The 14,725-nt window shown below is 39.4% G+C and overlaps 1 pseudogene; it reads right to left on the bottom strand.

Moving 5' to 3' along the window:
• Positions 1-217: 217 nt before the first annotated feature.
• Positions 218-9,790, bottom strand: LOC126952623 (uncharacterized; annotated as a pseudogene).
• Between the last annotated feature and the right edge of the window lie 4,935 nt (positions 9,791-14,725).

Below are 14,725 nucleotides of genomic sequence, written 5' to 3'. Positions count from 1 at the left end.
AGAAGTTTCTCAGAAAGCTTCTTTCTCATTTTTATTGGAGGATATTTCCTTTGGCCCTATAGTCTTCAAAGGGATCCGAAATATCAGTTCTCAGATTCCACAGAAATAAGGGTAGCAAACAGCTCCACGAAATATATATGTAAATCAGTGAGTGGAAGTCACACATCAGAAAGCAGTCTCTCAGAAAGCTTCTTTCCAGTTTTTATCTGAAGATATTTTCTTTTTCACCATAGCCATCTAAGGGCTTCCAAATATCACTTTGCAAATTCCACAAGAGCATTCTTAGCGAACTTCCTTTTGAGGGTAAAGCTGTAACTCTGCGAGATGAATTAACAGAACACAAAGCAGTTTCTCAGAAAGCTTCTTTCCAGTTTTTATCTGAGGATATTTTCTTTTTCACCATAGCCCTCCATGGGCTTCTAAATATCACATTGCAAATTCCACAAGAACAGTCTTAGCCAAAAACTTCTTGAGGATAAAGCTGTAACTCTGTGAGATGAATTCACCGATCTCAAAGAAGTTTCTCAGAAAGCAGCGAGTGCTTAGCGATTTTGTCACCACTACGCCTGCCTTACAAGAGACCCTGAAGGAAGCACTAAGCATGGAAAGGGACAATCGGTACCAGTCATTGCAAAAGCATGCCAAAATGTAAAGACCATCGAGGCTAGGAAGAACCTGCATCAACTAACGAGCAAAATAACCAGTTAATATCATAATGGCAGGATCAAGTTCACACATTACAATATTAACCTTAAATATAAATGGACTAAATGCTCCAATTGAAAGACGCAGACTGCAAACTGGATAAAGAGTCAAGACCCATCAGTCTGCTGTATTCGAGACCCATCTCACATGCAGAGACATACATAGGCTCAAAATAAAGGGATGGAGGAAGATTTACCAAGCAAATGGAGAACAAAAAAAAAGCAGGGGTTGCAATACTAGTCTCAAATAAAATAGACTTTAAGCCATCAAAGATCAAAAGAGACAAAGAAGGCCATTACGTAATGATAAAATGATTAATTCAAGAGGAAGAGCTAAGTATCCTAAATATACATGCACCCAATACAGGAGCACCCAGATTCATGAAGCAAGTCCTTAGAGACTTACAAAGAGACTTAGACTCCCATACAATAATAATGCGAGACTTCAACACTCCACTGTCAACATTAGACAGATCAACGAGACAGAAAGTTAAGGAGGATATCCAGGAATTGAACTCATCGCTGCAGCAAGCAGACCTAATAGACATCTCTAGAACTCTCCACCCCAAATCAACAGAATACAGATTCTTCTCAGCACCACATCATACTTACTCCAAAATTGACCACATAATTGGAAGTAAAGGACTCCTCAGCAAATGTACAAGAACAGAAATTATAACAAACTGTCTCTCAGACCACAGTGCAATCAAACTAGAACTCAGGACTAAGAAACTCAATCAAAACCACTCAACTACATGGAAACTGAACAACCGGCTCCTGAATGACTACTGGGTACATAACGAAATGAAGGCAGAAATAAAGATGTTCTTTAAAACCAATGAGAACAAAGACACAACATACCAGAATCTCTGGGACACATTTAAAGCAGTGTGTAGAGGGAAATTTATAGCACTAAATGCCCACAAGAGAAAGCAGGAAAGATCTAAAATTGACACTCTAATCGCAATTAAAAGATCTAGAGAAGCAAGAGCAAACACATTCGAAAGCTAGCAGAAGGCAAGAAATAACTAAGATCAGAGGAGAACTGAAGGAGATAGAGACACAAAAAACCCTCCAAAAAATCAATGAATCCAAGGGTTGGTTTTTTGAAAAGATCAACAAAATTGACAGACCGCTAGCAAGACTAATAAAGAAGAAAAGAGAGAAGAATCAAATTGGCGCAATAAAAAATGATAAAGGGGATATCACCACCGACCCCACAGAAATACAAACTACCATCAGAGATTACTATAAACACCTCTACGCAAATAAACTGGAAAATCTAGAAGAAATGGATAATTTCCTGGACACTTACACTCTTCCAAGACTAAACCAGGAAGACGCTGAATCCCTGAATAGACCAATAGCAGGCTCTGAAATTCAGGCAATAATTAATAGCATACCAACCAAAAAAAGTCCAGGACCAGATGGATTCACAGCTGAATTCTACCAGAGGTACAAGGAGGAGCTGGTACCATTACTTCTAAAAATATTCAAATCAATAGAAAAAGAGAATCCTCCCAGGCTCATTTTATGAGGCCAATATCATCCTGATACCAAAGCCTGGCAGAGACACAACAAAAAAAGAGAATTTTAGACCAATATCCCTGACGAACATTGATGCAAAAATCCTCAATAAAATAGTGGCAAACCGGATTCAGCAACTCATCAAAAAGCTTATCCACCATGATCAAGTGGGCTTCATCCCTGGGATGCAAGGCTGGTGCAACATTTGCAAATCAATAAACATAATCCAGCATATAAACAGAACAAAGACAAGAACCACATGATTATCTCAATTGATGCAGAAAAGGCTTTTGACAACATTGAACAGCCCTTCATGCTAAAAACGCTCAGTAAATTCGGTATTGATGGAACATATCTCAAAATAATAAGAGCTATTTATGACAAACCCACAGCCAATATCATACTGAATGGGCAAACACTGGAAAAATTCCCTTTGTAAATTGGCACAAGACAGGGATGGCCTCTCTCACCACTCCTATTCAACATAGTGTTGGAAGTTCTGGCTAGGGCAATCAGGCAAGAGAAAAAAATCAAGGGTATTCAGTTAGGAAAAGAAGAAGTCAAATTGTCCCTGTTTGCAGATGACATGTTTATGTATTTAGAAAACCCCATTGTCTCAGCCCAAAATCTCCTTAAGCTGATAAGCAACTTCAGCAAAGTCTCAGGATACAAAATTAATGTGCAAAAATCACAAGCATTCTTAGACACCAGTAACAGACAAACAGAGAGCCAAATCATGAATGAACTTCCATTCACAAATGCTACAAAGAGAATAAAATACCTAGGAATCCAACTTACAAGGGAAGTAAAAGACCTCTTCAAGGAGAACTACAAACCACTGCTCAGTGAAATGAAAGAGGACACAAACAAATGGAAGAACATACCATGCTCATGGATAGGAAGAATCAATATCGTGAAAATGGCCATACTGCCTAAGGTAATTTATAGATTCAATGCCATCGCCATCAAGCTACCAATGACTTTCTTCACAGAATTGGAAAAAAACTGCTGTAAAGTTCATATGTAGCCAAAAAAGAGCCCGCATCTCCAAGACAATCCTAAGTCAAAAGAACAAAGCTGGAGGCATCACGCTACCTGACTTCAAACTATACTACAAGGCTACAGTAACCAAAACTGCATGGTACTGGCACCAAAACAGAGATATAGACCAATGGAACAGAACAGAGTCCTCAGAAATAATACCACACATCTACAGCCATCTGATCTTTGACAAACCTGAGAGAAACAAGAAATGGGGAAAGGATTCCCTATTTAAGAAATGGTGCTGGGAAAATTGGCTAGCCATAAGTAGAAAGCTGAAACTGGATCCTTTCCTTACTCCTTATATGAAAATTAATTCAAGATGGATTAGAGACTTACATGTTAGACCTAATACCATAAAAATCCTAGAGGAAAACCTAGATAGTACCATTCAGGACATAGGCATGGGCAAAGACTTCATGTCTAAAACACCAAAAGCAACGGCAGCAAAAGCCAAAATTGACAAATGGGATCGCATTAAACTAAAGAGCTTCTGCACAGCAAAAGAAACTACCATCAGAGTAAACAGGCAACCTACAGAATGGGAGAAAATTTTTGCAATCTACTCATCTGACAAAGGGCTAATATTCAGAACTTACAAAGAACTCAAACAAATTTACAAGAAAAAAACAAACAACCCCATCACAAAGAGGGCAAAGGATATGAAGAGACATTTCTCAACAGAAGATAATCATACAGCCAACAGACACATGGAAAAATGCTCATCATCACTGGCCATCAGACAAATGCAAATCAAAACCACAATGAGATACCATCTCACAGCATTTAGAATGGCGATCATTAAAAAGTCAGGAAACAACAGGTGCTGGAGAGGATGTGGAGAAATAGGAACACTTTTACACTGATGGTGGGATTGTAAACTAGTTCAACCATTATGGAAAACAGTATGGCGATTGCTCAAGGATCTAGAACTAGATGTACCATATGACCCAGCCATCCCATTACTGGGTATATACCCAAAGGATTATAAATCATGCTGCTATAAAGACACATGCACACGTATGTTTATTGCAGCACTATTCACAATAGCAAAGACTTGGAATCAACCCAAATGTCCATCAGTGACAAACTGGATTAAGAAAATGTGGCACATATACACCATGGAATACTATGCAGCCATAAAAAAGGATGACTATGTGTCCCTTGTAGGGAGATGGATGCAGCTGGGAACCATCATTGTCAGCAAACTATCACAAGAACAGAAAACCAAACACCGCATGTTCTCACTCATAGGTGGGAACTGAACAATGAGATCACCTGGACTCGGGAAGGGGAACATCACACACCAGGGCCTATCATGGGCCGGGGGGAGGGGGGAGGGATTGCATTGGGAGTTATACCTGAAATGCAAAAGACGAGTTGATGGGTGCTGACGAGTTGATGGGTGCAGCACACCAACATGACACCAGTATACATATGTAACAAACCTGCATGTTATGCACATGTACCCTAGAACCTAAAGTATAATAATAATAAATAATTTTTAAAAAAATAAAAATAATAAAAAAAGAAAGCTTCTTTCTCGTTTTTATCGGAGTATATTTCTTTGACAGTATAGACTTCAAACGGGTCCGAAATATCAGTTCTCAGATTCCACAGAAATAAGGCTAGCAAACAACTCCACGAAATACAGCTGTAACTCACTGAGTGGAAGTCAGACATTACAAAACAGTTTCTCAGAAAGCTTCTTTCCAGGTTTTATCTGAGGATATTTTCATATTCACCATAGCCCTCAATTGGCTTCCGAATATCACTTTGAAAATTCCACAAGAACAGGTTTAGCGAACGGATCCTTGAGGGGAAAGCTGTAACTCTGTGAGATGAATTAACAGAACACAAAGCAGTTTCTCAGAAAGCTTCTTTCCGGTTTTTAAATGAGGATATTTTCTTTCTCACCATAGTTCTCCAAGGGCTTCCAAATATCACCTTGCAAATTCCACAAGAACAGTCTTAGAGAACGGCTTCTTGAGGAGAGAGATGTAAGTTTGTGAGATGAATTCACAGATCACGAAGAAGATTCCCAGAGATTTCTTTCTAATTTTGATCAGAGGATATTTAATTTGGCCCTATAGTCTTCAAAGGGATCTGAAATATCAGTTCTCAGATTCCACAGAAATAAGGCTAGCAAACAGCTCACGAAATACAGCTGTAACTCAGTGAGTGGAAGTCCCACATCACAAAGCAGTTTCTCAGAAATCTTCTTTCCAGATTTTATCAGAGGAAATTTTCACTTTCACCATAGCCCTCTATGGGCTTCGAAATATCACTTGGCAAATTCCACAAGAACAGTCTTAGCGAATGACTTCTTGAGGGAAAAGATGTAACTCTGTGAGATGAATTAACAGAACACAGAGCAGTTTCTCAGAAAGCGTCGTTCCAGTTTTTATCTGTGGATATTTTCTTTTTCACCATAGCCCTCCGTGGGCTTCCAAATATCTTCCTTGGAAATTCCACAAGAACATTCTTAGGGAAAGGCATCTTCAGGGGTAAGCTGTAACTCTGTGAGATGAATTCGCAGATCCGAAAGAAGTTTCTAAGAAAGCTTCTTTCTCATTTTTATCGGAGGATATTTCCTTTGGACCTATAGTCTTCAAAGGGATCCGAAACATATCTGTTCTCAGATTCCACAGAAATAAGGGAAGCAAAGAGCTCCACGAAATATAGCTGTAACTCTGTGAGTGAAGTCACACATCACAAAGCAGTTTCTCAGAAAGCATCTTTCCAGTTTTTATCTGAGGATATTATCCTTTACACCTTAGTCTTCAAAGGGATGGGCTTCCAAATATCACTTTGCAAATTCCACCAGAGCAGTATTAATGAACGTCTTCTTGAGGGCAAAGAAACGCAGATGTAAATCTGTGAGATGAATTCACAGAACACAAAGCGGTTTCTCAGAAAGCTTCTTTCCAGTTTTTATCTGAGGATATTTTCTTTTTCACCGTAGCCCTCTATGGGCTTCCAAATATCCCTTTGCCAATTTCACAAGAACTGTCTTAGCGAAAGGCATCTTGAGGGGAAAGCTGTAACTCTGTGAAGATGATTTCACAGAACACAAAGAAGTTTCTCAGAAAGCTTCTTTCTCTTTGTTATCGGAGGATATTTCCTTTGGCCCTATAGTCTTCAAAGGGATCCGAAATATCTGTTCTCAGATTCCACAGAAATAAGGCTAGCAAAGAGATCCACGAAATACAGATGTAACTCTGTGAGATGAATTAACAGAACACTAAGCAGTTTCTCAGAAAGCTTCTTTCCAGATTTCATCTGAGGATATTTCCTTTTTCACCATAGCCCTCTATGGGCTTCCAAATATCACTTTGCCAATTCCACAAGAACTGTCTTAGCGAAAGGCTTCTTGAGGGGAAAGCTGTAACTCTGTGAGATGATTTCACAGAACACAAAGAAGTTTCTCAGAAAGCTTCTTTCTCTTTGTTATCGGAGGATATTTCCTTTGGCCCTATAGTCTTCAGGGATCCGAAATATCTGTTCTCAGATTCCACAGAAATAAGGCTAGCAAAGAGATCCACGAAATACAGATGTAACTCTGTGAGATGAATTAACAGAACACTAAGCAGTTTCTCAGAAAGCTTCTTTCCAGATTTCATCTGAGGATATTTCCTTTTTCACCATAGCCCTCTATGGGCTTCCAAATATCACTTTGCCAATTCCACAAGAACTGTCTTAGCGAAAGGCTTCTTGAGGGGAAAGCTGTAACTCTGTGAGATGATTTCACAGAACACAAAGAAGTTTCTCAGAAAGCTTCTTTCTCTTTTGTTATCGGAGGATATTTCCTTTGGCCCTATAGTCTTCAAAGGGATCCGAAATATCTGTTCTCAGATTCCACAGAAATAAGGCTAGCAAAGAGATCCACGAAATACAGATGTAACTCTGTGAGATGAATTAACAGAACACTAAGCAGTTTCTCAGAAAGCTTCTTTCCAGATTTCATCTGAGGATATTTCCTTTTTCACCATAGCCCTCTAAGGGCTTCCAAATATCACTTTGCCAATTCCACAAGAACTGTCTTAGCGAAAGGCTTCTTGAGGGGAAAGCTGTAACTCTGTGAGATGATTTCACAGAACACAAAGAAGTTTCTCAGAAAGCTTCTTTCTCTTTGTTATCGGAGGATATTTCCTTTGGCCCTATAGTCTTCAAAGGGATCCGAAATATCTGTTCTCAGATTCCACAGAAATAAGGCTAGCAAAGAGATCCACGAAATACAGATGTAACTCTGTGAGATGAATTAACAGAACACTAAGCAGTTTCTCAGAAAGCTTCTTTCCAGATTTCATCTGAGGATATTTCCTTTTTCACCATAGCCCTCTATGGGCTTCCAAATATCACTTTGCCAATTCCACAAGAACTGTCTTAGCGAAAGGCTTCTTGAGGGAAAGCTGTAACTCTGTGAGATGATTTCACAGAACACAAAGAAGTTTCTCAGAAAGCTTCTTTCTCTTTGTTATCGGAGGATATTTCCTTTGGCCCTATAGTCTTCAAAGGGATCCGAAATATCTGTTCTCAGATTCCACAGAAATAAGGCTAGCAAAGAGATCCACGAAATACAGATGTAACTCTGTGAGATGAATTAACAGAACACTAAGCAGTTTCTCAGAAAGCTTCTTTCCAGATTTCATCTGAGGATATTTCCTTTTTCACCATAGCCCTCTATGGGCTTCCAAATATCACTTTGCCAATTCCACAAGAACTGTCTTAGCGAAAGGCTTCTTGAGGGGAAAGCTGTAACTCTGTGAGATGATTTCACAGAACACAAAGAAGTTTCTCAGAAAGCTTCTTTCTCTTTGTTATCGGAGGATATTTCCTTTGGCCCTATAGTCTTCAAAGGGATCCGAAATATCTGTTCTCAGATTCCACAGAAATAAGGCTAGCAAAGAGATCCACGAAATACAGATGTAACTCTGTGAGATGAATTAACAGAACACTAAGCAGTTTCTCAGAAAGCTTCTTTCCAGATTTCATCTGAGGATATTTCCTTTTTCACCATAGCCCTCTATGGGCTTCCAAATATCACTTTGCCAATTCCACAAGAACTGTCTTAGCGAAAGGCTTCTTGAGGGGAAAGCTGTAACTCTGTGAGATGATTTCACAGAACACAAAGAAGTTTCTCAGAAAGCTTCTTTCTCTTTGTTATCGGAGGATATTTCCTTTGGCCCTATAGTCTTCAAAGGGATCCGAAATATCTGTTCTCAGATTCCACAGAAATAAGGCTAGCAAAGAGATCCACGAAATACAGATGTAACTCTGTGAGATGAATTAACAGAACACTAAGCAGTTTCTCAGAAAGCTTCTTTCCAGATTTCATCTGAGGATATTTCCTTTTTCACCATAGCCCTCTATGGGCTTCCAAATATCACTTTGCCAATTCCACAAGAACTGTCTTAGCGAAAGGCTTCTTGAGGGGAAAGCTGTAACTCTGTGAGATGATTTCACAGAACACAAAGAAGTTTCTCAGAAAGCTTCTTTCTCTTTGTTTCGGAGGATATTTCCTTTGGCCCTATAGTCTTCAAAGGGATCCGAAATATCTGTTCTCAGATTCCACAGAAATAAGGCTAGCAAAGAGATCCACGAAATACAGATGTAACTCTGTGAGATGAATTAACAGAACACTAAGCAGTTTCTCAGAAAGCTTCTTTCCAGATTTCATCTGAGGATATTTCCTTTTTCACCATAGCCCTCTATGGGCTTCCAAATATCACTTTGCCAATTCCACAAGAACTGTCTTAGCGAAAGGCTTCTTGAGGGGAAAGCTGTAACTCTGTGAGATGATTTCACAGAACACAAAGAAGTTTCTCAGAAAGCTTCTTTCTCTTTGTTATCGGAGGATATTTCCTTTGGCCCTATAGTCTTCAAAGGGATCCGAAATATCTGTTCTCAGATTCCACAGAAATAAGGCTAGCAAAGAGATCCACGAAATACAGATGTAACTCTGTGAGATGAATTAACAGAACACTAAGCAGTTTCTCAGAAAGCTTCTTTCCAGATTTCATCTGAGGATATTTCCTTTTTCACCATAGCCCTCTATGGGCTTCCAAATATCACTTTGCCAATTCCACAAGAACTGTCTTAGCGAAAGGCTTCTTGAGGGGAAAGCTGTAACTCTGTGAGATGATTTCACAGAACACAAAGAAGTTTCTCAGAAAGCTTCTTTCTCTTTGTTATCGGAGGATATTTCCTTTGGCCCTATAGTCTTCAAAGGGATCCGAAATATCTGTTCTCAGATTCCACAGAAATAAGGCTAGCAAAGAGATCCACGAAATACAGATGTAACTCTGTGAGATGAATTAACAGAACACTAAGCAGTTTCTCAGAAAGCTTCTTTCCAGATTTCATCTGAGGATATTTCCTTTTTCACCATAGCCCTCTATGGGCTTCCAAATATCACTTTGCCAATTCCACAAGAACTGTCTTAGCGAAAGGCTTCTTGAGGGGAAAGCTGTAACTCTGTGAGATGATTTCACAGAACACAAAGAAGTTTCTCAGAAAGCTTCTTTCTCTTTGTTATCGGAGGATATTTCCTTTGGCCCTATAGTCTTCAAAGGATCCGAAATATCTGTTCTCAGATTCCACAGAAATAAGGCTAGCAAAGAGATCCACGAAATACAGATGTAACTCTGTGAGATGAATTAACAGAACACTAAGCAGTTTCTCAGAAAGCTTCTTTCCAGATTTCATCTGAGGATATTTCCTTTTTCACCATAGCCCTCTATGGGCTTCCAAATATCACTTTGCCAATTCCACAAGAACTGTCTTAGCGAAAGGCTTCTTGAGGGGAAAGCTGTAACTCTGTGAGATGATTTCACAGAACACAAAGAAGTTTCTCAGAAAGCTTCTTTCTCTTTGTTATCGGAGGATATTTCCTTTGGCCCTATAGTCTTCAAAGGGATCCGAAATATCTGTTCTCAGATTCCACAGAAATAAGGCTAGCAAAGAGATCCACGAAATACAGATGTAACTCTGTGAGATGAATTAACAGAACACTAAGCAGTTTCTCAGAAAGCTTCTTTCCAGATTTCATCTGAGGATATTTCCTTTTTCACCATAGCCCTCTATGGGCTTCCAAATATCACTTTGCCAATTCCACAAGAACTGTCTTAGCGAAAGGCTTCTTGAGGGGAAAGCTGTAACTCTGTGAGATGATTTCACAGAACACAAAGAAGTTTCTCAGAAAGCTTCTTTCTCTTTGTTATCGGAGGATATTTCCTTTGGCCCTATAGTCTTCAAAGGGATCCGAAATATCTGTTCTCAGATTCCACAGAAATAAGGCTAGCAAAGAGATCCACGAAATACAGATGTAACTCTGTGAGATGAATTAACAGAACACTAAGCAGTTTCTCAGAAAGCTTCTTTCCAGATTTCATCTGAGGATATTTCCTTTTTCACCATAGCCCTCTATGGGCTTCCAAATATCACTTTGCCAATTCCACAAGAACTGTCTTAGCGAAGGCTTCTTGAGGGGAAAGCTGTAACTCTGTGAGATGATTTCACAGAACACAAAGAAGTTTCTCAGAAAGCTTCTTTCTCTTTGTTATCGGAGGATATTTCCTTTGGCCCTATAGTCTTCAAAGGGATCCGAAATATCTGTTCTCAGATTCCACAGAAATAAGGCTAGCAAAGAGATCCACGAAATACAGATGTAACTCTGTGAGATGAATTAACAGAACACTAAGCAGTTTCTCAGAAAGCTTCTTTCCAGATTTCATCTGAGGATATTTCCTTTTTCACCATAGCCCTCTATGGGCTTCCAAATATCACTTTGCCAATTCCACAAGAACTGTCTTAGCGAAAGGCTTCTTGAGGGGAAAGCTGTAACTCTGTGAGATGATTTCACAGAACACAAAGAAGTTTCTCAGAAAGCTTCTTTCTCTTTGTTATCGGAGGATATTTCCTTTGGCCCTATAGTCTTCAAAGGGATCCGAAATATCTGTTCTCAGATTCCACAGAATAAGGCTAGCAAAGAGATCCACGAAATACAGATGTAACTCTGTGAGATGAATTAACAGAACACTAAGCAGTTTCTCAGAAAGCTTCTTTCCAGATTTCATCTGAGGATATTTCCTTTTTCACCATAGCCCTCTATGGGCTTCCAAATATCACTTTGCCAATTCCACAAGAACTGTCTTAGCGAAAGGCTTCTTGAGGGAAAGCTGTAACTCTGTGAGATGATTTCACAGAACACAAAGAAGTTTCTCAGAAAGCTTCTTTCTCTTTGTTATCGGAGTATTTTTCCTTTGGCCCTATAGTCTTCAAAGGGATCCGAAATATCTGTTCTCAGATTCCACAGAAATAAGGCTAGCAAAGAGATCCACGAAATACAGATGTAACTCTGTGAGATGAATTAACAGAACACTAAGCAGTTTCTCAGAAAGCTTCTTTCCAGATTTCATCTGAGGATATTTCCTTTTTCACCATAGCCCTCTATGGGCTTCCAAATATCACTTGCCAATTCCACAAGAACTGTCTTAGCGAAAGGCTTCTTGAGGGGAAAGCTGTAACTCTGTGAGATGATTTCACAGAACACAAAGAAGTTTCTCAGAAAGCTTCTTTCTCTTTGTTATCGGAGGATATTTCCTTTGGCCCTATAGTCTTCAAAGGGATCCGAAATATCTGTTCTCAGATTCCACAGAAATAAGGCTAGCAAAGAGATCCACGAAATACAGATGTAACTCTGTGAGATGAATTAACAGAACACTAAGCAGTTTCTCAGAAAGCTTCTTTCCAGATTTCATCTGAGGATATTTCCTTTTTCACCATAGCCCTCTATGGGCTTCCAAATATCACTTTGCCAATTCCACAAGAACTGTCTTAGCGAAAGGCTTCTTGAGGGAAAAGCTGTAACTCTGTGAGATGATTTCACAGAACACAAAGAAGTTTCTCAGAAAGCTTCTTTCTCTTTGTTATCGGAGGATATTTCCTTTGGCCCTATAGTCTTCAAAGGGATCCGAAATATCTGTTCTCAGATTCCACAGAAATAAGGCTAGCAAAGAGATCCACGAAATACAGATGTAACTCTGTGAGATGAATTAACAGAACACTAAGCAGTTTCTCAGAAAGCTTCTTTCCAGATTTCATCTGAGGATATTTCCTTTTTCACCATAGCCCTCTATGGGCTTCCAAATATCACTTTGCCAATTCCACAAGAACTGTCTTAGCGAAAGGCTTCTTGAGGGGAAAGCTGTAACTCTGTGAGATGATTTCACAGAACACAAAGAAGTTTCTCAGAAAGCTTCTTTCTCTTTGTTATCGGAGGATATTTCCTTTGGCCCTATAGTCTTCAAAGGGATCCGAAATATCTGTTCTCAGATTCCACAGAAATAAGGCTAGCAAAGAGATCCACGAAATACAGATGTAACTCTGTGAGATGAATTAACACAAACACTAAGCAGTTTCTCAGAAAGCTTCTTTCCAGATTTCATCTGAGGATATTTCCTTTTTCACCATAGCCCTCTATGGGCTTCCAAATATCACTTTGCCAATTCCACAAGAACTGTCTTAGCGAAAGGCTTCTTGAGGGGAAAGCTGTAACTCTGTGAGATGATTTCACAGAACACAAAGAAGTTTCTCAGAAAGCTTCTTTCTCTTTGTTATCGGAGGATATTTCCTTTGGCCCTATAGTCTTCAAAGGGATCCGAAATATCTGTTCTCAGATTCCACAGAAATAAGGCTAGCAAAGAGATCCACGAAATACAGATGTAACTCTGTGAGATGAATTAACAGAACACTAAGCAGTTTCTCAGAAAGCTTCTTTCCAGATTTCATCTGAGGATATTTCCTTTTTCACCATAGCCCTCTATGGGCTTCCAAATATCACTTTGCCAATTCCACAAGAACTGTCTTAGCGAAAGGCTTCTTGAGGGAAAAGCTGTAACTCTGTGAGATGATTTCACAGAACACAAAGAAGTTTCTCAGAAAGCTTCTTTCTCTTTGTTATCGGAGGAGGATATTTCCTTTGGCCCTATAGTCTTCAAAGGGATCCGAAATATCTGTTCTCAGATTCCACAGAAATAAGGCTAGCAAAGAGATCCACGAAATACAGATGTAACTCTGTGAGATGAATTAACAGAACACTAAGCAGTTTCTCAGAAAGCTTCTTTCCAGATTTCATCTGAGGATATTTCCTTTTTCACCATAGCCCTCTATGGGCTTCCAAATATCACTTTGCCAATTCCACAAGAACTGTCTTAGCGAAAGGCTTCTTGAGGGGAAAGCTGTAACTCTGTGAGATGATTTCACAGAACACAAAGAAGTTTCTCAGAAAGCTTCTTTCTCTTTGTTATCGGAGGATATTTCCTTTGGCCCTATAGTCTTCAAAGGGATCCGAAATATCTGTTCTCAGATTCCACAGAAATAAGGCTAGCAAAGAGATCCACGAAATACAGATGTAACTCTGTGAGATGAATTAACAGAACACTAAGCAGTTTCTCAGAAAGCTTCTTTCAGATTTCATCTGAGGATATTTCCTTTTTCACCATAGCCCTCTATGGGCTTCCAAATATCACTTTGCCAATTCCACAAGAACTGTCTTAGCGAAAGGCTTCTTGAGGGGAAAGCTGTAACTCTGTGAGATGATTTCACAGAACACAAAGAAGTTTCTCAGAAAGCTTCTTTCTCTTTGTTATCGGAGGATATTTCCTTTGGCCCTATAGTCTTCAAAGGGATCCGAAATATCTGTTCTCAGATTCCACAGAAATAAGGCTAGCAAAGAGATCCACGAAATACAGATGTAACTCTGTGAGATGAATTAACAGAACACTAAGCAGTTTCTCAGAAAGCTTCTTTCCAGATTTCATCTGAGGATATTTCCTTTTTCACCATAGCCCTCTATGGGCTTCCAAATATCACTTTGCCAATTCCACAAGAACTGTCTTAGCGAAAGGCTTCTTGAGGGGAAAGCTGTAACTCTGTGAGATGATTTCACAGAACACAAAGAAGTTTCTCAGAAAGCTTCTTTCTCTTTGTTATCGGAGGATATTTCCTTTGGCCCTATAGTCTTCAAAGGGATCCGAAATATCTGTTCTCAGATTCCACAGAAATAAGGCTAGCAAAGAGATCCACGAAATACAGATGTAACTCTGTGAGATGAATTAACAGAACACTAAGCAGTTTCTCAGAAAGCTTCTTTCCAGATTTCATCTGAGGATATTTCCTTTTTCACCATAGCCCTCTATGGGCTTCCAAATATCACTTTGCCAATTCCACAAGAACTGTCTTAGCGAAAGGCTTCTTGAGGGGAAAGCTGTAACTCTGTGAGATGATTTCACAGAACACAAAGAAGTTTCTCAGAAAGCTTCTTTCTCTTTGTTATCGGAGGATATTTCCTTTGGCCCTATAGTCTTCAAAGGGATCCGAAATATCTGTTCTCAGATTCCACAGAAATAAGGCTAGCAAAGAGATCCACGAAATACAGATGTAACTCTGTG

Source organism: Macaca thibetana, chromosome 4 (assembly GCF_024542745.1).
Source record: "Macaca thibetana thibetana isolate TM-01 chromosome 4, ASM2454274v1, whole genome shotgun sequence".
NCBI lineage: Eukaryota > Metazoa > Chordata > Mammalia > Primates > Cercopithecidae > Macaca > Macaca thibetana.
The sequence above is the reverse complement of the archived record's forward strand: the minus strand, read 5'-3'. Positions and strand labels throughout refer to the sequence as shown.